At 42.5% G+C, this 26,431-nt stretch overlaps 1 protein-coding gene and 1 pseudogene across 3 annotated transcripts in view; one reads left to right on the top strand and one right to left on the bottom strand.

Annotated features, from left to right (window-relative positions):
* The first annotated feature begins 319 nt into the window (after positions 1 to 319).
* Positions 320 to 26,431, top strand: part of PIK3C2A (phosphatidylinositol-4-phosphate 3-kinase catalytic subunit type 2 alpha) — a 117,163-nt gene continuing 91,051 nt past the window's right edge. For 2 of the 3 annotated variants that reach the window (XM_021925999.2, XM_021925997.2), the window contains exon 1: positions 320 to 459. The gene's annotated coding sequence lies outside the window, so the exon portion shown is untranslated. Of the gene's footprint in view, positions 460 to 14,870; positions 14,963 to 26,431 lie in introns of all 3 variants that reach the window. The other variant, XM_021925998.2, reaches the window with a different exon arrangement.
* LOC116269751 lies at positions 13,822 to 14,579 on the bottom strand (annotated as a pseudogene).

The raw sequence follows: 26,431 nt of genomic DNA, 5'->3' as shown, positions 1-26,431 counted from the left end.
GAACAATAGGGTACTTCAGTGCCCAGGCCCGGTTTGCGGGGCTTCGGACCCAGGGCCCGAGGAGCGGCCAGCTGGGGTGTCCTGGGAGCTCCCCTCCCCAGGTCTGGGGTGTGCACGGAGAGGGTCCGGAGCCTGCTCAGCATTCCCCGGGAGGGATCCGGACCCTGGTCCCCTGGGCTTGTGCTCCCCAGCGCCCCAGCTCCCTTGCTCACGCCACACGGGCAGCGACAAAGCCCCGCCCGCCCGCTCAGGTAGGCCGTCCGCGCCAGCCAATTCACAACAAGCCCAGGCGGGGAAGGCGGTGCTTCCCTGGTCGGAAGTGACGTGCTGGCTTGGCTGGCTGTGGAGTCGGCCGAAGCTTTCGGCGGCGGCTGAGCCAGCTGAAGGGAAAAATGGCTCGGACTGTGGCGGCTTCGGCGGCTCAGGTTGTAGTACAGGCGGAGGCTCAGGCAGCTTGAGGTGAGGAGCGGTCGGTGCGGCTGGGGACGATATTCGGGATCCTGCTCTGCGAGGGTGGAGAGGGGCCCCGGGGTTCCCGGGCTGGAAGGGTCTCTTGTCGCGGCCCCCAGTGCCTTGGGTGCCAGCGTCTGACCCTCCATCCCGTGCTCTTGGCGCTGCCCAGCCCGACTCCCCTCCCTCCGGGCCTTACTTCCCCGCAGGCCGTCGGCAAGTGCTGCGCTGGAGGTGCTAGGAGCCCGCGTCCCCACCAGGCCCCTCTTGTCGGGAGCAGAGGTGCGCCTGGGAGTTAGTTTTGTCCCACAGAAGGAGGGCAGGCCCCCTGGCCCGCCGGCCCCCCTCCCCCGTCTTGTCCCGCGGGACCGGGCTGGAGCCGCAGTGGCCGGTCCTATTCTCTTGGCGGATTGTTCTGGCGAGTGTGTGTGTTGCACTTCTCAGTGACGGCCCCTTCTTTCACCTCCTGTCCCATGTCTGGCTCTGGGGACCAAGGATACTTTTTCTTCTCCCCGGGCCCCCCACTCCCACCGCGTTGCCTGTAGCTGCGAATCCACTTGCTTTGGGAAGACTTTTGTTTCAGTGTGTATTTAGCGCATCATCCTTCTGAGAGAGGGGTCAGATTAAAAAATACTAACTTAACTCTTCCTGAGGGACGGAGGAATAATAAATAATTGAAAAAAAAAGGCACATACTTATTTTCCTCACTGAATTTTTGCCTTTAAAAACGAGATTCTCTAGCTGTGGAATTATTTTGCAGGGGGCGGGGAGGAGGGATTGAGGAGGGAAATGAGGAAGGAGAAACTAAGGAAAAAAGTCTGGAGATGAACGTGGAAGAGAGAGCCTGTTGTGGTTCTTTTCCTATACTGGCCTGATATAAATTGAGGTTATAATTATATTCTTATTTTGAACAGTGGGGGTTTGAATTAAGTGAAACGAAGGAGGCCTTCCTCTTTGAACAAGATTAGTTATTAAAGAAATGTCCTGAAATCTTTCCTAGTGGGTTTCAGGCAGAAAAGCTCTATTGGGAAAATTTTTAAATATATTGTAGCATCAAAGGCCACAGCATAGAAGAGATGCAAGAAGAAAGCTGTTTGCAGGGGAATGGTGAAGACATAGTAGAAAGGGGGAAGGCTGCACAGAAGTCCAGGAACTAATTCCAGGAGAGACTTTGTACCTTTGCCTCCTTGGCTTATGGTTCAGGTCTCCACAAGAGACTCCTTTAGCAGCTCTGCCATAGTTGGGGTTGGTGCTCTTTTTTTTTTTTTTTTAATTTACATGGGGTCTCACTGTGTTAGCCAGGCTGGTCTACCATGCCCAGCAGAATGGTGCTTTTTTTTTTTTTTTTTAAATTTGATCTAACCCTATCTGGACAGGATGGTGCTCTTATTCACAGTAGCAAATTAGACGAAAGGACCCTAGTTGAGGTATACAAATTTTATATTTATTTTTATGCAAGATATTTATTTAATATCAAGACAGTGGATACATACTGAAAAACAATGTAACTGAATGAAAATAGAGAAATTTTATTTGTTAACTGAAATTTAGTTCAAAAGTGATTTTACGTAGGTACAAAGCACATGTGGAGTTTCTTCCATAAATTCCATACATTTTGGCTAAATTAATGTATTCTAAAGCAGGTTTTTTCTTATCAAAGTCTGTTGGTATTTGTGTTTTATATGCATGTTTCCTGCAGTTTTCTTTACAAATGACATGTTTTAATGTTTTCATCCACAGATTTTACAATTTTTTCTGTTTTGGTTTGTTTTGTTTTTTGAGACGGAGTCTTGCTCTGTTGCCTAGGCTGGAGTGCAGTGGCACCATCTCAGCTCACTGCAACCTCCACCTACAGGGTTCAAGCGATTCTCCTGCCTCAGCCTCCTGAGTAGCTCGAATTACAGGCACGCACCACCAAACATGGCTTATTTTTGTGTTTTTTCAATAGAGACTGGTTTTCATTATGTTGACCAGGCTGGTCCTGAACTCCTGACCTCAAGTGATCTGCTCATCTTGGCCTCCCAAAGTGCGGGGATTAAAGACTTGAGCCAGTGCGCCTGGCAGTTTTATCTGTTTTTTTTTTTTTTTGAGACAGAGTCGGATCTCAGCTCACTGCAAGCTCCGCCTCCCGGGTTCCCGCCATTCTCCTGCCTCAGCCTCCCGAGTAGCTGGGACTACAGGCGCCCGCCACCTCGCCCGGCTAGTTTTTTGTATTTTTTAGTAGAGACGGGGTTTCACCATGTTAGCCAGGATGGTCTCGATCTCCTGACCTCGTGATCTGCCCGTCTCGGCCTCCCAAAGTGCTGGGATTACAGGCTTGAGCCACCGTGCCCGGCCTTATCTGTTTTATAGAATACAAAAGTTGGCATGTTTGCATGGAGGAATTTTAGAAACTAACTTTTTGTAACGAGTAGCTGTATACTAAGTTTGTTTCTTCTGCAATTAATAGTTCTAAAATTTTCAATTAATTGAAGATTGCTTGCATTAATTCCCATGTCCAGGACTCTTTCTTTAATCTACCACACAGTTTTGCATTTAGGTAAGCACATTCAATAAGTGAACTTATACCTAAAGAGAGTGTTGAATTTCCTAGGAACTCAAGAGTTCTTATAGAGCATCAGAGCAGCAGTAGTGCAAAGCATTTTTTGTAACTTGTCTTTCTTTGGTAACATAAGTTATTCCTTTTCCTTTTTTTTTTTTTGAGACAGAGTCTCGCTCTGTTGACCAGGCTGGAGTGCAGTGGTGCGATCTCAGCTCACTGCAACCTCCACCTGCCGGGTTCAAGCAACTCTCCTGCCTCAGCCTCCCGAGTAGCTGGGACTACAGGCATGTGCCACTACGCCCAGCTAATTTTTGTGTTTTTGGTAGAGACAGGATTTCACCATGTTGGTTGGCCAGGATGGTCTTGATCTCTTGACCTCGTGATCTCCCCGCCTCGGCCTCCCAAAGTGCTGGGATTACAGGTGTGAGCCACCACGCCCGGCCCTTTTTTCTTTTTTGAGACAGCCTCACTCCATCACCCAGGCTGGAGTGCAGGGGCATGATCTCAGCTCACTGAAACTTCTGCCTTCTGGGTTCAAGCAGTCCTCCTGCCTCAGACTCCCAAGTAGCTGGGATTACAGGTGCACACCACCATACCCAACTAAGTTTTGTATTTTGGTAGAGGCGGAGTTTCACCATGTTGGCCAAGCTAGTCTCGAACTCCTGACCTCAAGTGATCCACCCCCCTTGCCCTCCCAAAGTGCTAGGATTACAGGTGTGAGCCACTGCACCTGGCCTATGCATTGTATTAATTTTGCATCTTCCAAAAATAATTTAAGACAGGCAAGTAATAAAGGTGAATGCTTTTGGGTGGTGCATCACATTGTAGGTGATTTCATTTTAGTAGTTGTACCTGCGTAGGGCTAAAAAATAACCCTCTGAAAGCTCTGAGAGTGCTGGAGGGCCTGAAGGAGTGCCTGGCACTTCAAAAGTTCCCAGGGATAAGAAAAATGAGACAGTGCTTGATCTCAAGAAGTCCTCATCCATTTGGAAGACAAACATACATTTTATAACAGTATAATTATAAGGGCAGGCTAAATAGGATATGGTCACCTGGGCTAGGATATGGAAAAGGAATGAGTGGGTTTGAGGAGGAAGAGGATGCTCAAGTTGAGTCTTAAATGATTAATTCCTTCTATTCATAAGGGCAGGATGGATAAAAGTGATCAGGTTCTAGGCCCTGCTCTGCTTCTATCAAGCAGTGAGATATTGAGCAAACTGCTTAATACTTCTGGTATCCATTTTCCTTATTCAGGATTTGACTACATATATAAAGCTGTACATTAGAAATATGTGAGCCAAAAATGGGAGTCACATAGGTAGGAGATTTTACATTATTTTTTTCTCCTAAATCTTTTAAATTTGGTGTATGTTTCATACTTGGTACATCTCAATTTGGAACAGCCACATTTCAGGCATTTAATAGCTCCATGTAACTAGTAACTACCATATTGGACAGTATAGATCTAGAGGTTGGGTGCGTTAGTGCATGCCCATAGTGCAGTGCTTTGGAGGATCGAGGCAGGAGGAGGATCGAGGCAGGAGGATCTCTTTTTTTTTTTTTTTTTTTTCCTTTGAGACGGAGTCTTGCCGTGTCGCCAAGGCTGGAGTGCAGTGGCATGATCTTGGCTCACTGCAAGCTCTGCCTCCCGGGTTCACGCCGTTCTCCTGCCTCAGCCTCTGGAGTAGCTGGGATTACAGGCGCCCGCCATCACACCCAGCTAATTTTTTGTATTTTTTTTTTAGTAGAGATGGGGTTTCACCATGTTAGCCAGGATGGTCTCTATCTCCTGACCTCATGATCTGCCTGCCTCAGCCTCCCAAAGTGCTGGAATTACAGGCGTGAGCCACCACACCCGGCCAGCAGAAGGATCTGTTGAGCCTAGGAGTTTGAGACTGCAGTGAGCTATGATCACCACTGCACTCCAGCCTGGGTGACTGAGTGAGACACTGTCTGAAACAACAACAACAACAAAAAAGATCTAGAGGCTATTCTGTCTTGGTTCCCTGCTTGAAAAAGGAAAAGGAACTCCAATGAGAAAATTATCACTGGTAATTTATAATTTGTAATCATTTTGATGGTACTTGTATATGATGTTCTTTTGATGAGAATTATGGTCATACTTGCAAGTATTGCTGTAAGTATCTTTCAGGTTGTTCATAGGATTATGGTTGGGAGGAGAAGAAATGTCTTTGTTTTCTCTGCCTCTGTAGTGGAGTCATATTTTTGTTATCTTTATTTTGTTCATTTATGTATACTTTGTATCTTTTTTTTTCCTGCAGTATGTTCTTTCTTTCTTTCCTTCTTTTTTTTTTTTTAAATAGAGATGTCTCACTATGTTGACTAGGCTGGTCTTGAACTGCTGGCCTCAAGGGATCCTCCCATCTTGGCCTCCCAAAGTGCTGGGATTACAGGCATGAGCCACTGCACTCGGCCTGCAGTTTGTTTTTCTTAGGTGATGGATTTAAAACACAATGAGAGAGTGCATATGGACATTTTAGAAAGTTAAAAGGAGATTTATACAATTTTAAACTACTTGGATTTCTTAAAATCTTAAACTGAGCTGTTTGGGTACAAAAACAAATGGGATTTATAAATCCTCTTTTAATAGATTTGAAGGCAGTTATTGTTGGCTTAGCAGCAAGTATTTATCTTTTAACCTTGAGACTGCATTAAGATAGTGTATAATTAACATGCTTACTGTTAAACATAAGGCTTTCTGTTAGTATTACAGTATAACAGTTACATTATTTATATGACTGATGTGCAATGTTGGTTCACTTAATTTGCTGTGCATTGAGTTTGTTTAAAAAACACTAGTGGCTAATTTTAGACAAGATAACTATGACTGACAATACTACATCTTTACACTTGTATTGACTGATGGTTATAGCTTAGCTAACACTGTTTTCCCTCCAAGACCTTATTACCTGTGAAGTAAATACAGCAAGTATTCTCATTTTGCTGAGGCCCAAAGATGTTGTGACTTACTTAACATAATAAATTAGAAGCATTGCTTGAATTCAGGTCTTACAATGCTAGGCCCAGTGTTCTGGTTTTTTTTTTTTTTTTTTTTTTTTTTTTTTTTTTTTTGGAGGCAGGGTCTCTCTGTGTCGCTCAGGCTGGAGTGCAGTGGTTCCATCTCAGCTCACTGCGACCTCTGCCTCCCACACTCAGGTGATCCTCCCACCTTAGCCTTCCAAGTAGCTGGGACTACAAGCACGTGCTACCATGCCTGGCTAATTTTTGTGTTTTTTGTAGAGAAGCGGGTTTGCCACATTGTCCAGGCTGGTCTTGAACCCCTGGGCCCACCTTGGCCTCCTAAAGTGCTGAGATTACAGGCATAAGCCACCACGTCCAGCCCAGTATTCTTTTCTTTTCTTTTCTTTTTTTTTTTGGAGATGAAGTCTTATGCTTGTCGCCCAGGCTGGAGAACAATGGTGCAATCTCAGCTCACTGCAACCTCCGCCTCCTGGGTTCAAGCGATTCTCTTGCCTCAGCCTCCTGAGTAGCTGGGATTACAGGTGCATGCCACCATGCTCGGATAATAGTTTTTGTATTTTTAGTAGAGATGGGGTTTCACCATGTTGGCCAGGCTGGTCTCGAACACCTGACCTCAGGTGATCTGCCTCCCAAAATGCTGGGATTACAGGTGTGGGCCACCGCCCCTGGCCCCAGTATTCTTTTCATTGCATCTCTTCATATGGCATTTGAGTGTTTAGATACACAGTACAAACCAGATTTTTGCAGTGTGTAATAAAGAAATGGTTACTTCCTGGCTTTAGGAAGTTTATATACCAACTAGGAGAGACCAACTAACTACAATCCATGTAGCAAAAAGTACTTCAGTTATTTGAAAAAAAATTGTTACAGGAAAGAAAAGATGTAAGGGATAATATAGTCAAATGGAAAATAGATAAGAGTTAATTAGACAAGATTTTTGAGTAAAGAGTTTAGATTATAAATCCTCACTATAGGAAGAAGATGATGAGGTGTTAACGATAGTGTTATTTCAATGCACAGAGAACAAGGGAAAACGTAGCTAAGGGAACATAAAATGTATGTTTAGGAAATAGTTTTTTTTTTTTTTTGAGATGGAGTCTCCTTCTGTCGCCAGGCTGGAGTGCAGTGGTGCGATCTCGGCTCACTGCAACCTCTGTCTCCCGGGCTCAAGCGATTCTCCTGCCTCAGCCTCCCAAGTAGCTGGGATTACAGGCACACATCACCATGCCCAGCTAATTTTTGTATTTTTAGTAGAGATGGGGTTTCACCATGTTGGCCAGGATGGTCTCGATCTCTTGACCTCATGATACGCCTGCCTTGGCCTCCTGAAGTGCTGGGATTACAGGCATGAGCCACTGCGCCTGGCCTAGGGAAGGGTTTTCAAGGCTTATTTTTTATTTTTATTTTTTAGGTGGAATATTGCTCTGTAACCCAGGCTGGAGTGCAGTGGCACGATCTCAGCTCACTGCAACCTCTGCCTCGCAGGTTCAAGCGATTTTCCTATCTCAGCTTCCTGAGTAGCTGGGATTACAGGCATCTGCCACCACATGTGGCTAATTTTTGTGTTTTTAGTAGAGACGGAATTTCACCATGTTGTCCAGGCTGGTCTTGAACTCCTGACCTGAAGTGATCCGCCCACATCTACCTCCCAAAGTGCTGGTATTACAGACATGAGCCACTGTGCCTGGCTTGAATAGCCTAGTTTCATCTGACTAGATCTCATAATGACATTCATCAGGCTAGAATTCTTTTTTTTTTTTTGTTTGAGACAGAGTCTCGCTCTGTCGCCCAGGCTGTAGTGCAGTGGCGGGATCTCAGCTCACTGCAAGCTCCGCCTCCCAGGTTTACGGCATTCTCCTGCCTCAGCCTCCTGAGTAGCTGGGACTACAGGCGCCCGCCACCTCGCCCGGCTAGTTTTTTTGTATTTTTTTAGTAGAGACGGGGTTTCACCGTGTTAGCCAGGATGGTCTCGATCTCCTGACCTCGTGATCCGCCCGTCTCGGCCTCCCAAAGTGCTGGGATTACAGGCTTGAGCCACCGCGCCCGGCCATCATCAGGCTAGAATTCTGTGCATAGTGAAATATATGACATGATACTACAATTGTTAAGGATTCTTTTTGAAGAGCATACTTATTAAGGTATAATTTACATATAGTAAAATTCATCTGTTTTAGGTGTAACGTTCTGTATAGTTCTGCTAAAACAGATGAATTACAAAAAACAGTGACAGTTGTGTAACTGCCACCACCACGATTAAGATACAAGACATAGAATATTTCCATCACTCCAAAAATTTCCATAATTATGCCCTTTTGAAGTAAATGCCTTCTGCCCACCCCTCACTCCTTGGCAAGAACTCTTTTGTTTTTTATCCCTGTAGTTTTGCCTTTCCCAAAATGCCATATAAATTGGCATCACACAGTGTATATAGCCTTTTGAGTCTGGCCTCTTTCACTTAGCATAACACTTTTGAGATTCAAGAAGAAGTCTCTTTTTTATTAATAAACTATTTTTTAGAAAGTTTATGGAAAAATCGTGAAAGAAAATTTGTAACTATAGTACAGAGAAATCCCTTAAACCCTGCACCTAGTTTCCCCTATTTTTAAATTTAAACTACTAATTTTTGCTAATTGTCAAACCTGCAAGGTTCTAGAATTACAGTTTGTTGAAAATGGGAAACAATGTGAAGATTTTGATGAAGACAATGACTTTCTAATTTTTTTGTTTGTTTGTTTTTGAGATGCAGTCTTGCTCTGTCGCCCAGGCTAGAGTGCAGTGGTGCGATCTTAGCTCACTGCAGCTTCCTCCTCCTGGGTTCATGCGATTCTTGTGCCTCATCCTCCCAAGTAGCTGGGATTACAGGCACGTGCCACCATGCTCAGCTAATTTTTGTATTTTTGTATTTTTTGTATTTTTCACCATTCCAAACAGAAACTCTGTAGCTGTTAAGCAGGTACTATTCATTCTCTTCTCGACCCAGTCCCTGGTAACCACTAATCTACTTTTTTTTTTTTTTTTTTTTTGAGATGGAGGCTGGAATGTAGTGGCGCAATCTCAGCTCACTGCAACCTCTGACTTCCGGGTTCAAGCAATTCTGCCTCAGCCACCCTAGTAGCTGGGACTACAGGCATGTGCCACCACGCTCAGCTAATTTTTGTATTTTTAGTAGAGACAGGGTTTCACCATGTTGGCCATGATGGTCTCAATCCACCCGCCTTGGCCTCCCAAAGTGTTGGGATTACAGGCGTGAGCCCCTGTGCCCAGCCTCTATTTTTTGTCTCTGTGAATTTACCTTTTCTAGATCTTTCGTTTAAGTGGAATCGTGTAATATTTAGCCTTTTGTGTCTGACTTATTTCACTTAGCGTAATGTTTTCAAGGTTCATACATGTTGTAGAATGTATCATTTTTATGACTGAATCATATTTAACGTACCACATTTTGTATATTCATTCATTGATGGATACTGCATTGTTTTCACCTTTTGGCTATTATAAACAATGCTGCTATGAGTATTAGTGTACTCCTATTTTCAGTTCTTTTGGGTATATATCTAGGAGTGGAATTGCTGGGTTGTTGTAATTCCATATTTAATTTTTTGAAGAAACACTAAAATGTCTTCCAAAGTGGCTGTACCATTTTACATTCCTCTAGCAGCAAAGTATCAGGGTTCCATTTTTTCTACATCCTTGCCACCACTTGTTGTTTTCCTTTTTTTTTCTTTTTCCAGTTACAGCCATTCTAGTAGGTTGACTAGTGATATTGAGTATCTTTTCATATGCTTATTGATAATAAGTTGGCTTTTTTTTTTTCTTTTTGAGACGGTGTCTCACTCTGTTGCCCAGGCTGGAGTGCAGTGGTGTGATCTCGGCTCACTGCAACTTCTGCCTCCCAGGTTTAAATGATTCTCCTGTCTCATCTTCCCAAGTAGTTGGCATTACAGGCACCTGCCAGCATGCCTGACTAATTTTTGTATTTTCGGTAGAGAGAGTGTTTCACCACGTTGACCAGGCTGGTCTCGAATTGCTGACCTCAAGTGATCCACCCACCTTGGCCTCCCAAAGTGCTGGGATTACAGGCCTAAGCCACAGCGCCCGGCCTAAGGTTGCTTTTTTTTTTTTTTTTTTAAATGAGGTCTTGCTGTGTTGTCCAGGCTGGGGCACAATGGCTATTCACAGAGACAGTCGTAATGCAGTACAGCCTTGACCTGATAGGCTCAAAGGATCCTTCTGCTTCAGCCTCCAGAGTAGGTGGGAGAACAGGTGCATGCCACCATGCAAAGTTAATGGTAGCAACATATTGATGCTTGTTTCAACAATGGTCAAGGCAGGGTGATGTTAACATTTTTTAAAAGGAAAAATAATTGGATGGCAACGTGTATTTTAAAATCCCTATTATATGCTAAGCATTTTATTATATAATTTTATTTAACTCTGAAAATACTCTATTATCTGTGTTTTACAGATGAGAAAATTAAAGACAAAGGGAGATCAAGTAACTTGCTTTAAAAATCACAGAGTTGACCAGGCAATGTGGCTCATGCCTGTAATCCCAGCACTTTGGGAGGCCGAGGTGGGTGGATCACCTGAGGTCAGGAGTTCGAGACCAGCCTGGCCAACATGGTGAAACCCTGTGTCTGCTAAAAATACAAAAATCAGCTGGGTGTGGTGCTGGGCACCTGTAATCCTGGCTACTTGGGAGGCTGAGGCAGGAGAATCAGCTTGAAGCTGGGAGGTGGAGGTTGCAGTGAGCGACAGAGCAAGACTCCATCTCAAAAAAAAAAAATCACAGTTTGTAAGAGGGAAGTCTGATATTTACTTGCTGCTACATGGTTCTTTCTCCTCTCCGCTACCACTATTATATAAAACTAAGAATTTAATCTACATGTTGATGTCATGTGAAAGTAAGACTTTTTTAGTCATAGAAATTGATGGAGTTTGGGGGAAGATTCCAGAAGTATTCATGTCAGTTTTTCGTTATTTATTATTTACTATTGAGGGTTTCTCAGTTGCAACTCAGTTTTATCTTCTTTCTACCTTAAGCCATGTTAAATGCAGGTATATACCATAACATTTAACACAGAAGCTTTACTGTTATCTGTCATGTTGGAATTGGGGTGATGTCAAAGTTTATTTAATGATTCATGTCAAATGAATGAACAATGAAGTAGATCAAAGTTCAGTAATTATCTCCACAAATCAGTACTACTGTTGGGATTCTGAGTTAGATTGAAAACTTCTTGGTGAGCAAAATGTCTTTCAACAGGAATCTCTTGCTGTGACTATATCCCATTTCCTTGTCCCCCTCCCACATACATACAGTGATACACATATGCAGACATAGAAAATTGGCCTTGTTGGATTCCCTGGTTGTGAATCACTTATGTGTAGGAGGTTGCTCCTAAAGACTGAAGATGGGATAATGACTACTAGTGGATATTAAGCTACAGTGCAACCACTGCCTTTTGTCAAAATAGAATTAAGCCCTCTATTAATGTGCTTGTAGTACTTGTGCAGTGGATAATCGTTTTAATAGAGTAATATGGAGGCTAAAGAATGGAGTGGGGGCCAGGTGCAGTGGCTCATGCATGTAGTCCCAGCACTTTGGGAAGCTGAGGTGGGTGGATCTCTTGCGCCCAGAAGTTCAAGACCAGTGTGGGCAACATGGTGAAACCCCATCTTTATGAAAAATACAAAAATTAGCCAGACATGGTGGCATGCACCTATAGTCCCAGCTACTTGGGAGACTGAAGTGGGAGGATTGCTTGAGCTGGAAGGTGGAGGTTGCAGTGAGCTGAGATCATGCTACTGCACTCCAGCCTGGGCAACAGAGCAAGACCTTGTCTCAAAAAAAGAAGAAGAAGAAGAATGGAGTAGGAGGCAGGTTAGGCTCACCTATCTTTTTTTTTTTTTTTTTTTTTTTTTTTTGAGATAGAGTCTAGCTCTGTCGCCCAGGCTGGAGTGCAGTGGCGTGATCTTGGCTCACTGCAGCCTCTGCCTCCTGAGTTCAAGCTATTCTCCTGCCTTAGCCTCCTGAGTAGCTGGGATTATAGGCGAGCACCACCATGCCTGGATAATTTTTTATTTTTAGTAGAGACGGAGTTTCACCATGTTGATCAGGCTGGTCTCGAACTCCTGACATTGTGATCCTCCCACCTCAGCCTCCCAAAGTACTGGGATTATAGGCGTGAGGCCCCGCACCTGGCCAGGCTCACTTATTTTTAAACGTGTGACGAAGCTTGGGAAGACTCTCCACTTTTCTCATGTCTCACTCTTTTTTATGTCCAGGTTGTGGCTCCAATTTTTTTTTTCCCTGACTACCCTATTAAAAATAGTATCCTCTCCGGGCGTGGTGGCTCACACCTGTAATCCCAGCACTTTGGGAGGCCGAGGCAGGTGGATCACGAGGTCAGGAGATCGAGACCATCCTGGCTAACACGGCGAACCCCCATCTCTACTAAAAATACAAAAAAATTAGCCGGGCATGATGGCGGGCGCCTGTAGTCCCAGCTATTTGGGAGGCTGAGGCAGGAGAATGGCGTGAACCCGGGAGGCAGAGCTTGCAGTGAGCCGAGATCGAGCCGCTGCACTCCAGCCTGGGCGACAGAGCAAGACTCCATCTCAAAAAAAAAAAAAATAGTGTCCTCCCCAACTAAATCATTCTCTCTCACATTACTGTTTTTTTCTCCTATGTCATTTACTGTCTATATGTATCATTTTGTTTGCTTGTTTGAATCAAATCACTTCTTAACATTTCCATTGCTGTTATCCTAGTCCACGTCATTATTCTAGACTTTTTCAGCTACCTGTTAATTGCTCTCCCAGTTTCCATTTTTGTTTCTTATGCCTATTTTCCACAGAACAACAGGGATCTTGAGCAATGTAAATAAATCAGATCGCATGACTGTGTCTGCCTAAAATTCACCCAGGGATTCCTATTATACCTAAAATTCAGTATAGCATCCCCCTTCTTGGGGGTATATTAAATTTAATAATTAAAAAAGTTTTTATTGATAGATGGAGATTTTAAGATTTTTTTGGAGAGAGTTCTGATTTTTGATAGTTGAGCTTAGTCATTTAACTTGTTTCTGATTTTTTTTCTTTCTTTTCTTAATCCCCAATGTGATAGTATGTTTTTTTTATTATTATATATTTTTTTCTTTCGAGACGGAATCTTGCTCTGTTGCCCAGGCTGGAGTGCAGTGGCGCTATCTCAGCTCACTGCAAGCTCTGCCTCCCTGGTTCACGCCATTCTCCTGCCTCAGCCTCCTGAGTAACTGGGACTACAGGCACCTGGCACCTCGCCCGGCTAATTTTGTATTTTTAGAAGAGGTGGAGTTTCACCATGTTGGTGAGGCTGGTCTTGAACTCCTGACCTCAGGTGATCCACCTGCCTCGGCCTCTCAAAGTGCTGGGATTACAGGCGTGAGCCATTGCACCAGGCTAGAATGAATCTTATCATCCAATGTCTAACAACTTTATATACTTGAGAAATTGAAGCTCAGAGAGGTGAAGTGCTTTATTCAAGTTGAAATAGCTAATTAATAATAATAGGGTTGGGGCAGAAACTCAGTTTTTCTTTTCTTCTAATTCAAAGTCCTCATTTGTTAGTTTGTGATGCCTATATTTAGTGATTTTTTTTTCTTCTTTTTCTTAAGCTGTGGCTCCCGAAGCATCTAGAACCGGAAGCTATATTCAGCAATTTTTAAGTTGAATTTCTGTTAATACTTTTTACAAATAGCACAGGAGGTGAGGACCCCAGCCCCATGCAGATGGCAGCCCGGGCAGGTTGCACCAGACCTTCTGTCCTCACGTTGGCAGACAGATACCTACTCTGAAGCCTTTGTAGGGGCCTGAGCACCTTTGTGAACCTGAGCCGGAACTGAAGCTGGAGTTGATCCTGGGCCTTGGTTTGATCCTTGGCCTTGGCCTTTGGCCAGCACAGCCCGAACCTCTTGGCAATGTGGGCACAAGCACGCTTCCTAGGCTTGGGGTGGGCAATGTAGGCAAGTCATTGGAGCTTGCTGCTGACACCCTTTGGGATCTTGGGCTTAACCTCCTTTACGAGGGCCTTCATAGCCTCAGCACGTGGACTGATGGCCTTGGCATTGTCGGCCTGGATCTTCTTTAGGCCCTTCTTGTTGTGCTTCTTGGCAAAGCACATGTTCCTCAGGAACTTGGGGTCCACCCCCTTAAGAGATTCGTATCTTTGTGATCAGGGTTTCTTTTCTAAGACAGAGTCTTGCTCTGTTGCCAGACTGGAGTGCAGTGGTGTGATCTCAGCTCACTGCAACCTCTGCCTCCTGGATTCAAGCAATTCTTCTGCTGCAGCCTCCTGAGTAGCTGGGACTACAGATGCACGCTACCATGCCAGCTAATTTTTGTATTTTTAGTAGAGATGGGGTTTCACCACGTTGGCCATGCTGGTCTCGTTCTCTTGACCTCATGATCCACCCGCCTCAGCCTCCCAAAGTGCTGGGATTACGGGCGTAAGCCACCACGCCTGGCTTGATTGTGGTTTCTTAATACCATTTCTGTGCCATTTGTGGGAATGGTTGTATGTGGTGTGGTTCTTGGACTTGGCCATGTCTGCACCTTAAGCCGTGGCTCCTGAAGCACCTAGAACTGGAAGCTATGTTCAGCAATTTTTAAGTTGAATTTCTGTTAATACTTTTTCAAATATAAAACTTAGTGGGATAACAAAGCTGATTTCTAAGGAAATATTCTTCAGGGAATTTCAGTTTCTAACTACAGCGTAAAAATCTCTTATTTCAGGATTAGTTTTTATTGGAAGAATGTCTTAGTTTGTTTTCTGCTGCTGTAACAGAATACCACAGATCGATACTTTATAAAGAAAATACATTTATTTGGCTTACAGTTCTGGAAGCTGGGAAGTCCGAGGGCATGGTAGTACCAACATCTGCTTGGCATCTGGTGAGGACATTCTTGCTGTGTCATAACATAGTGCAGGTGAGCATATATGATAGAGAGGAAATCTGACTGAACTCATCTTTAGTCAGGTACCCATTCCTATAGTTATGGCATTAATCCCACAATTATGACATTGTGTGAGTGCACTCCCACAATCATGGTCATGAGGACTATTCCCTCCTGGCCTAAACATCTCTTAAAGGTCCCACCTCTTAATATTATGACAATGGCAATTAAATTTCAACATGAGTTTTGGAGGGGACATTAAAACCATAGTTGTTTTCATAGTTACCACATAATAATTGGCTGAATGTTTAAAGTCAAATAATGTATTTGCTATAAAAGGTTGACTAGTGATGAGGTTTCAATAACAGTTGTTTTGTGGCCAGGCATGGTTGCTCACGTCTGTAATCCCAGCACTCTGGGAGGCTGAGGCAGGCCGATCACTTGAGATCAGGAGTTTGAGACTATCCTGGCGAACATAGTGAAACCCCATCTCTACCAAAAATAAAACATTTAGCTGGTTGTGGTAGCACACACCTGTAATCCCAGCTACTCAGGAAGCTAAGGCATGAGAATCACAAACCTGGGAGACGGAGGTTGTAGTGAGCTGAGATCGCACCACTGCACTCCAGCCTGGGTGACAGAGCAAGATTGTCTCAAAAATACAAAACAAAACAGTTCTTTTGTGGGGATTATTTGTAGTTGTTGGACCAGAAGCAATTATTTTTTTATACATTAAAAGAGTTATATAAAATATGAAATGGAGATGTACAGTATAGTAACGTAGCTTATTCAACTTGTTAAATTAAGTCCCCTGTTCTGATTTAGATTGACCCACAATGTTGAATTTAGCTTGGAGAATATAACTTTACTATATCAGCAATATTCCCCAAAGAGCAGGAGTGCCATCTTTAAACATATGGTTAAACAAGTAATAGGAGGATCCATACATTTCTATTACACCTCAATTATTAATTAATTAATTAATTTATTAAAACAGGGGTCTCACTCTGTTACCCTGGCTGGAGTGCAGTGGTGCAAACTCCGCTCACTGCAACCTCTGCTTCCTAGGCTGAAGCTTTCCTCCCACCTCATCCTCCTGACTAGCTGGGACTACAATCATGCACCACCACGCTGGCTAATTTTTCTATTCTTTTTTTTTTTTTTTTTAGGTAGAAGCAGGGTTACTTTATGTTGCCTAGGCTACTCTCAAACTCCTGGACTAAAGCAATCTGCCCGCCTCGACGTCCCAAAGTGTTCAGAGTACAGGCATGAGCCACCACGCTTGGCCAAGCCTGAACTTTTAGCTAGCTTTCATCATTGAATGAACCTAAAACTTTTATGAAGATCCTCTCCGAGTTAGCTAAACTCTAAAGTTTGAGGACACAGTCTTCCAGAAGACCACTTTCATTTCTGACACCAACTGCAAGTCTTTGGGAGCTGGGGAGGTTCCCAAAGTTTTGATAACTTGCTAAAAAGATGCTAGGAGAACTCACTGCTAAGAGCTATTATGTTCATGGTTACAGTTTATTTCAGGGAAAGGATACAGATTAAAATCAAGGCACGGAGCGGACCCAAGAAACCAGGTTTCGAGGGGTTTTTTTTTTTTTTTTTTGAGACGGAGTCTCGCTGTGTCACCCGGGCTGGAGTGCAGTGGCGCGATCTTGGCTCACTGCAAGCTCCGCCTCCCGGGTTTATGCCATTCTCCTGCCTCAGCCTCCGAGTAGCTGGGACTACAGGTGCCCGCCACCGCGCCCGGCTAGTTTTTTGTATTTTTTTTTAGTAGAGACGGGGTTTCACGGTGTTAGCCAGGATGGTCTCGATCTCCTGACCTTGTGATCCACCCGCCTCGGCCTCCCAAAGTGCTGGGATTACAGGCTTGAGCCACCGCGCCCGGCCAAGAGGGTTTCAAATGTTGGAGCATCTGGTGTTTGCTCCCCATTAAGTCAGGAGGTGTTACTCTCAGTATCAGTATGTGACAGTATGCATGGACTATTGCCATCCGGGGAAGCTCACTTGTGCCTCAGTGTCCAGATTTTCAAATTAGGACTTCATTAAATAGGTATATTTGATTGATGGGTTGCCCACATAGTTGAACTCAGTCTCCAGGTTGGATTCAGACTGATACTGGGTGACCCAAAGTCCCATCCTAAATCACATGGTTGGCCTTTCTGGTTGGCCAACCCTGCCCAGAAAGACACCTCTATTTAGTATGACATAGATTACCTCTCAGGAGCAGAGGGCACCTGTCTTTGGGCAAGGCTAAATTCTTTAATAGGTAGGATGTAAAATTAAAACTTACCTCCATGGTTTCTTTAGGAACAGACTTTGTAGATAATAAATGGATTTGATCCTAACTCCATGTATTAATAAGAACTGACATAATTTCTTTCAAGTAGTCACTTAAACTACATTATAACCTCATTAGGTGAATCCTCTACTATATTTTTATCCTGCTTGGGCTTCACTGAACTTCTTGGTTTTGTTTGGTTGATGTCTTTCTTCACTTATGGAGAGTTCTGGCCATTTCCTTTTAAAATATTTATTCTATTTCATTCTCTCTCCTCTCCTTCTTGGACTCCAATTACACATTATATTAGACCATTTGAAATTGTCCCACAGAACTTAGACATGCTGTTGTATCCCCTTCCCCTCTTTTTCTCTGTTTCAGTTTGGATATTTTCTGTTGATCTGTCCTCAGGTTTGTCAATCCTTCTGCTAAGTCCATCTAATTAATTATTGATTTCAAATATATTTTTCCTTTCCAGTATTTCTTCTCTATAGTTCCTATTACTCTGCTGAAATGTCTCATCACTTCATACATATGGTCTGTCTTTTCTACTAGATCATTTAATATTTTTATCATAATTTTTTGTTTTTGAGACAGAGTCTCGCTCTGTCACCCAGGCTGGATGGAGTGCAGTGGCGCGATCTCAGCTCACTGCAACCTCTGCCTCCTGGGTTCAAGTGATTCTACTGCCTCAGCCTCCTGAGTAGCTGGGATTACAGGTGCGCACTACCACGCCTGGCTAATTTTTGTATGGTGTTTCACCATGTTGGCCAGATTGGTCTCAAACTCCTTACCTGAGATGATCCACTTGCCTTGGCCTCCCAAAGTTCTGGGATTACAGGTGTGAGCCACCGCACCCAATCTATCATAATTATTTTAAAGTTACTATTTTTCTTTTGAGATGGAGTCTCGTTCTGTTGCCCGAGCTGGAGGGAAGTGGCATGATCTTGGGTCACCGCAACCTCTGCCTCCCAGGTTCAAGCGATTCTCCTGCCTCAGCCTCCTGAGTAGCTGGGATTACAGGCACGCGTCACTATGCCCAGCTAATTTTTGTATTTTTAGTAGAGACGGGGTTTCACCATGTTGGCCAGGCTGATCTTGAACCCCTGACCTCAAACGATCCACCTGCCTTGGCCTCCCAAAGTGCTGGATTACAGGCATGAGCCACCGCGCCTATCCTAAAGTTACTATTTAATAATAATTCCAACATTTGGAGCATCTTTGAGTTTGCTTATTTTGACTATTTCCTTTACTTTTATTTACCATTGGTCACATTTTCTTGCTTCTTTGTATATCGCATAATCTTTTGTTTTATACCAGACAACTTCTGTTTTTTTTTTTTGTTTTTTTTTTTGTTTTTTTTTCTGAGACACAACCTCACTCTGTGACCCAGGCTGGAGGCAGTGACTCAATTTCGGCTCACTTTTTAGTTTTTCATACTTCTCCAAAACTGTCTTCTTTTAAAATCACTAATATTAGGGAGGGGAAATATGACTGCTAATGAGTGCAGGGTTTCTTTATGGGGTGATGAAAAGTATTCTGAAACTTAGTAGTAGGTGATGGTCACATACCTCTCAATATACTAAAAATACACTAAAAACAACTGAATATACTAAAAACAACCGCAATCTCTGCCTCCCAAGTTCAAGCAATTCTCCAGCCTCAGTCTCCTGAGTTTCTGGGAGTACAGTCCTGTGCTACCACGCCCGGATAATTTTTGTATTTTTGTATTTTTAGTACAGATGGGGTTTCACCATCTTGGCCATGCTGGTCTTGAACTTCTGACCTCAGGTAATCCACCTACCTAGGCCTCCCATAGTGCTAGGATTACAGGTGTGAGCCGCCGTACCTGGCCTGTATACCAGACAACTTCTATAAAACAAAGGAGAACCTGAAGTCTACTTATTTTTTACTTAATATTTACCTCCAAAATGCCATTTATTCTGTCTGGCCACTAAATTAAGTCTAATTTATAAGATGAGTAAGATGAGTCTGTGCTTTGTTGCAGCTGTAGTTTGATTCAGTTTACCACTGGGTCTAAATACTTTGGGGCAGAATTATGACTTTCTCCTCAGCAGGATTTGGGATTTAAGCACTATTATGATTTCAGGTCTGTTTTGCCAGCTGAGCTGCCAGCTTTTTAGGTCGCTGGGAGGTTCTCTTTGTTCTTTAATTGTGCCTCTTGCCTTTTTGTGTCTCAGGAGATCTCTGCCTTGCTGCTCTTACCCTTGCCTCAGGAGGGCAGCTGTTTTACATTCTGTGAAGGCTTGGAATGCCTTGGAGGGCTTTTTCTCAGTTCTTGCCTCCACAGCCTTTGGTAGCCGAAAGCTTAGATTACCTCAGATGGATTTCTGTCTGCTCACTTGCCAGCCTCCTTTGGAAGATGACTGCCTTGTACTTCAGGGAGGCCTATATACTTCAAATGGGATCTCTTTCAGTTCTTCTGACCTGTCTTCAGCTTTCAATGTACTACCTGTGTATTTAGTAAGATCTGTAGGAGAGTTGGTAGATGGGTTCCGTGTCTGGGGCTCCTTGTAATTCTTATTCCAGCACATTAGACTACTCAGCTTTACCTCCACCATGCCTTGGAATTTTAATCTGTCATGCTAGCCTACATTTGGCATTAAAAATTTCTTAAAAGTCTGGTTTGTTTCTTCTTATCCCTATCTATAGTACATTTTCTCCTGCTGCTGCTGCACCAGGGAAGAGAGTAGTATTGGGCCTCTCTCTCCTATTAAAGGGCAATCACTTTCTGAAATTTAATTCATTAGGTGTTTGTGTGTTCTCTGTTCTGTGACATTTCTTTTTCTTTTTTTTTTGAGACAGGATCTCACTCTGTCGCCCAGGCTGGAGTGTAGTGGTGCATGATCTTGGCTCACTGCAATCTCCGCCTCCTGGGCTCAAGTGATTCTCCTGCCTCAGACTCCTGAGTAGCTGAGATTATAGGCATGCACCACCACGCTCGGCTAATTTTTGTATTTTTAGTAGAGATGGGGTTTCACCATGTTGGCCAGGCTGGTCTCGAACTTCTGATCTCAAGTGATCCATCCACCTTGGCCTCCCAAAGTGCTGGGATTACAGGCGTGAGCCACCATGCCCGGCCCCAAAATCCCTGTATTTATCATCTTTATTTTGAGGTAGTAAAACATGCAAATGATGAAAAATTTAAAACTACTGAAATTTAGCAAAAAGTAAATCTGCTTCCTACCATTGGCTCCCAGCTGTCCCTCATTTTTAGTTATTGACTTAGTAGTTTCTTACTTTTATCACCGTAGTCCCCTAAGGCGTCTCTTCCTTTCCAAGTAAAACCTTTCTATCTGTGTTTCTGATAGTATCCTATTCAACTATATCCAGTTTGTGAGCGAGTATGCATCTTCTGTCTCTGTGCGTCTCAGTCTTTTTCCCTGAATCCTTCCCTTCAGTCTGTGGCCTTCCCCATTTTAAACAGCCATTCTGATACCACCTCCTCCTATCTACCTCTCTCTCCTAGTTCCCTCTGAAAGAATAATATACTCTTGTTACTTATAATTCCTTACTTTTAGTTTTTCATACTTCTCCAAAACTATCTTCTTTTAAAATCACTAATACTAGGGGAAATGTGAAACCCTGCCAATTAGAAACTCTGCTAATGGGTGCAGAGTTTCTTTATGGGGTGATGAATGTATTCTGAAACCTGGTGGTAGTGATGATAACACACCTCTGAATATACTAAAAACAACTGAATAGTATACTTTAAAAGTGTAAATTTTATATTAAGAGTTATATCTCAATAAAGCTATTATTGTAAACATCACTGAGTTCTTAGACCTAGTGTTTTTTTCCAGTCCTTATCCTATGTCATCTTTCTGTAGTTTCTGACAATATTAACCATTTCCTCCTTAGGATACTCTGTTCCTTGTATTTATTTGATACCGGTCTTCATTTGCTAATGGCGCTCATGATTTTTTTCTTGTTTCTTTTTTATCTTCACTCTACACATTCTCCCAGGGCAATCTTCAACTACTTCCATGACTTCAGGTCTTCAGCTGTACACATAGATAACGCCTAAAGATTTATCTCTAGCCAAATTGCTCTGTTGAGCCCAAAGCCAGTATTTCTTTTTTCTTTTTCTTTTTTTTTTTTTTTTTTTGAGACAGGATCTGCTCTATCACCCATGCTGGAGTGCAGTAGCACTAGGGAGCCTTGATCTGGCTCAAGCAGTCTTCCCACCTCAGCCTCCTGAGTAGCTGGAACTATAGGCCCGCACCACCACACCCAGCTAATTTTTGTATTTTTTATAGAGATGGGGTTTCAGTATGTTGTCCAGGCTGATCTTGAACTCCTGGGCTTCAACTCCTGACCACTCGCCTTGGCTTCCCAAAGTGTTGGGATTATAGGCGTCAGCCACCGTGCCCGGCCAAGGCCGGTGTTTCTATCTCCAAGCAGACATGAACTGTATTTCTCACAAGTACTTCAAAATAGGAATGTGTTTTGGTCTGACTAAAAAGGGCCTTGTGGCTCTGAAGAACAATTCTGAGATATACATATGGATTTTCTTCTCTTAGAGGAAGACATTGATGGCATATTATTTGGCACATTTAAGATGGCTTCTAAATACTTTAAAAATGAATGCAACAAGAGTGGGTTAAAAATCTATTGTATCTCTTTATTGTATCTCTTAGGTTAAAATACTCATTTTGAATGTGATATTTTTGTTCCATATTAGATTTAATTTCACCTATTTGTTTAACAAATACTTGAATGAAAGCTTTGTTATTCCAGGACTAGAGTGCTGGGACTATAGCAGTAAACCAGACAAATAAATCCCAGCTTCATGAAATTTATAGCCTAGAGGGGGAAATGCAGACAATAAACAAAATAAATAAGTAAATATATAGTATACTAGATGGTAGTAAATGCTGAGGAGAAAATTAAGGTAAGGTGATAGGCAGTGGAGTTGGAGAAAATTGTAGTTTTAACTCGGTTATCAGGGAGGACTTTACACAAGTGTCACCTTCTCAGTGAAGACTTGAAGAAAGCAAGGGATTAAGCCATTCAGCGATTCAGGGGAAGAACAGCCTAGTCAGAGGTAACAGAAGAGCAAAGGCCGTGAGTTGGGAGCATAAGGTGTTTGAGGAACAAGGGGGCCAGTGTGACGGAAGCAGTGCAGAGTTACAGGAGAGAGATAATGAGAGGCCAAATATTAGTGTGCCTGGTGGGCCATTGTAAAGATTGTACCTTTTCTCTGAATGAGTTAGGAGCTGTTGAAAATTCTGTGCAGAGGAGTGACAGGTTCTAGGTTTTTCAAGATCACTCCAGCTACTGTGTTGAGGATAGTCTGAAGGTGAGGAATGGAGGGGTTATAAATATAGCAGGGAAACAGTTTGGGGAAGGCTATTTCAATAATCCAGGAAAGAACAAGAGGTGATGATTAATTGGTCTAGGATGATATTGAGAACATAATGAAGGAATGTTTACGTTCAGAAATATTTTGAAGATAGAGCCTGTAAGTTTCTGTTAAGTATCTGATATAGTGACCACTAAACATTGTTGCCTTCCTGATAAGCTATAATTGAATTAGAATTTTCTAATATAATAGAAATAAGCAAATTTACTAGATATGCATAAAATGATGAAAGTGTATAATCGTTTCTCTCACTGATTGTAATATCTTATTACAGTAAGATATTATCTTACTACAGTAGTTTTCCCACCTTATCTTTGGTAGGATATGTTCCAAGATCACCAGTGGATGCCTAAAACTTCGGATAGTACCAAACCCTATATATACAGTCATATGTTGCTTAACGACAAGGATATGTTCTAAGAAATGCATCAGTAGGCAATTTTGTCATTGTGTGAATATCATAGCAAGTACTTAAACAAATCTTGATGGTGTAATCTATACACCTAGGGTATGTAGTATATAGCCTTTTGCTCTTAGGCTACAAACCTTATGGCATATTGCTGTATGTATATTAAATGCTGTACATACTATAGCATGTTACTAAATACTGTAGGCAGTTGTAACAATTGGTAACTATTTGCATATCTAAACATAGAAAAGGCACAGTAAAAATATGGTATAAAAGATTTTAAAATGCACCTGTGTAGGGCACTTAACTATGAGTGAAGCTTGCAGGACTGACAGTTGCTCTGGGTGAGTCAATGAGTGAATAGTGAGTGAATGCAAAGGCCTAGGACATTATACTACTGTAGATTTTATAAACACTGTACATATACTATCCTATATTTGCAAAAATATATTTTTCTTTTTAATTAAAAAAAAATCTTTTTTAGACAGTCTCACTCTGTTGTCCAGGCTAGTGCAATGGTGTGATCACAGCCTGGAATTATTGCAGCCTGGAATTCCTAGGCTCAAATGATCCTCCTCCCTCAGCCTCCTGAGTAGCTAGGAATGTAGGTGTGTGCTACCACACTCGGCTAATTATTTTTTAAACTTTTTGTAGTTGAGGAAGGTGTTCTTGCTACATTGCCCAGGCTGGTCTCAAACTCCTGGGCTTTAAGGATCCTCTCCTCTTGGCCACCCAAACTGCTGGGATTATAAGCATGAACCACCATCCCCAGCTGTTTTTCTTTCTTTAGTAATAAATTAACCTTAGCTTACTGTAACCTTTTTACTTTATACACTTTTTATTTTTATTTTTTTAACTTTTGACCCTTTTGTAATATAAGAACATAGTACAGCTATACAAAAATACTTTATATCCTTATTCTACAAGTGGCTATTTTCTATTTTTTAAATTTTTAATTATTTTTTACTTTGTAAACTTTTTTGTTAAAAACTAAGACACAAACACACGTGGTAGCCTAGGCCTACACAAGGTCAGGATAATCAATGTAGCTGTTTTCCATCTCTACATCTTGTTTCACTGGAAGTCCTCAGGGGCAATAACATGCACGGAGCTGTCATCTCCTAGGATAACAATGCCGTCTTCTGAAATACCTCCAAAAGGACCTACTTGAGGCTGTTTTACAGTTAACTTTTTTTTCTCTTTTTTTTTTTTTAAGTAGAAGGAGTGTACTATAAAGTAACAATGAAAAATATAGGAAACATTACTAGGAGTTTTTCATCTCTGTTATAACATTATAATCTTTTTTTTTTTTTGAGACAGGATCTTACTCTGTGCTCAGGCAAGAGGTACAGTGGCATGATCATAACTCACTGTAACTTCAAACTCCTGGTTTCAAGTGAGTCTCCTACTTCAGCTTCCCAAAGAGCTGAAATTGAGTGGCTAGAACTGCAGGCATGTGCCACCATGCCTGGCTAATTTTTTTTTTCTTTTTAGGAGGATTCTCACTATGTTACTCAGGCTGGTCTCAAACTCCTGGGTTTAAGTATTCCCCATCCTCGACCTTCCAAAGGGAGGGTGCTGAGACTATAGGTGTGAGCCACCACACCTGGCCCATTATAATCCTGAGGGCCCACTGTCATATATATGGTCTGCTGTTGACTGGAGTGTCATGTGGTACATGACTATACTGTTTTTTCCTGTATGTACATACTTACGATAAAGTGGGTTTTTTTTTGTTTTTTTGAAACAGAGTCTCTTTCTGTTGCCCAGGCTGGAGTGCAGTGGCATGATCACTGCAACCTCTGTCTCCCAGGTTCAAGGGATTCTCCTGCCTCAGCCTCCCAAGAAGCTGGGATCACAGACGTGTGCCACCACACCACGCCTAACTCATTTTTGTATTTTTAGTAGAGACGGGGTTTCACCATGTTGGCCAGGCTGGTCTCGAACTGCTGACCTCAGGTGATCCACCCACCTTGGCCTCCCAAAGTTCTGGGATTACAGGTGTGAGCCACTGTGCCTGACCAATAAAGTTTAATTTAAGTTAGGCACAGTAAGAGAATAACCATAAGTAATAATAGAATAATTGTAACAGTATACTTTCATAAAAGTTATTTAAGACTTATGAATTGTTGATATCTGGAATTTTCTATTTAATATTTTTGGACCACTTTTGACTGTGGGTGACTGAAACCTTGGAAAGGGAAACTATGGATAAGGGGGAACTTCTGCATTCATTTTTTAATGTTTTACTTGTGTTTTAAAATACATTGAGGCCAAGCTTGGTGACTCATGTCTGTAATCCCAGCACTTTGGGAGGCCAAGGCAGGAGGATTGCTTGAACTTAGGAGTTTGAGACCAGCCTAGGCAACATGCATGGGAAAACCTCATCTCTACAAAAATTACAAAACTTAGCTGGGCATAGTGGTGCATGCCTGTAGTTCCAGCTACTCTGGAGACTGAGGTGGGAGGATTACCTGAGCCTGGGAGGTCGAGGCTGCAGTGAACTGTGATCATGCCACTTCACTTTAGCCTGGTGACAGAGTGAGAACCTGTCTCAAAAATAAATAATAAATAAATAAAAATGCGCTGAATGTTTTACATAAATTGATCATGTTATGTGCAGTGCTCATTAATTCACAGATGATGAACATTTGAGAAACTCTATTTTATAAAGTTTGTTATAGTCTTATCCTTTCCCCATATCTCTTAATGAGTAAGGGCAGTCTCCTTAATTTAGCCTCTAGATTGGCAGATCAAAGGGAGACAGTATAGCTTTTATTTGTATTTTTTAATGTTATCACTAAAAAAATAAACTTTCCAAGTTGAACTTTTTTTTTTTTTTTCTTTGAGGCAGGGTCTTGTTCTGTCATCCAGGCTGAAGTACAGTGAATGATCTTGACTCTCTGCAGCCTCACCTTTCTGGGCTCGAGTGATCCTCCTACCTCTCAGCCTCCAGAGTAGCTGGGACTACAGGCGTGCACCACTATGCCCAGCTAATTTTAAAATTTTTTGTAGAGATGGGGTTTTGCCATGTTGCCCAGGCTGGTCTCAAACTCCTGGGCTCCTCTTGTCTCAGCCTCCCAATGTGTTTTGTGAGTCACTGCACCCAGCCAAGAGTAGATTATTCTTTATGGTTAAGTAATGCACAGAAAGTGCATAAATCATATATGATTACTTAACAAATAATTATAAACACTTGTGTAACCAGTCACTAGGTTAGGAAGCAGAATATTGCTAGTACCCGAAGTCCCCACTATATTTTTTTCTGATTATAACTTTCTCTATCAGTAACTACTATTCTAACTTTTTTTTTTTTGAGACAGTTTCACTCTTATTGCCCAGCCTGGAGTACAATGGCATGGTCTTGGCTAACTGCAACCTCTATTTCCCAGGTTAAAGCGATTCTCCTTCTCAGCCTCC

Source organism: Papio anubis, chromosome 12, assembly GCF_008728515.1.
Source record: "Papio anubis isolate 15944 chromosome 12, Panubis1.0, whole genome shotgun sequence".
NCBI lineage: Eukaryota > Metazoa > Chordata > Mammalia > Primates > Cercopithecidae > Papio > Papio anubis.
Note: the sequence above shows the minus strand (reverse complement) of the source record. Positions and strands in the feature narration are given on the sequence as shown.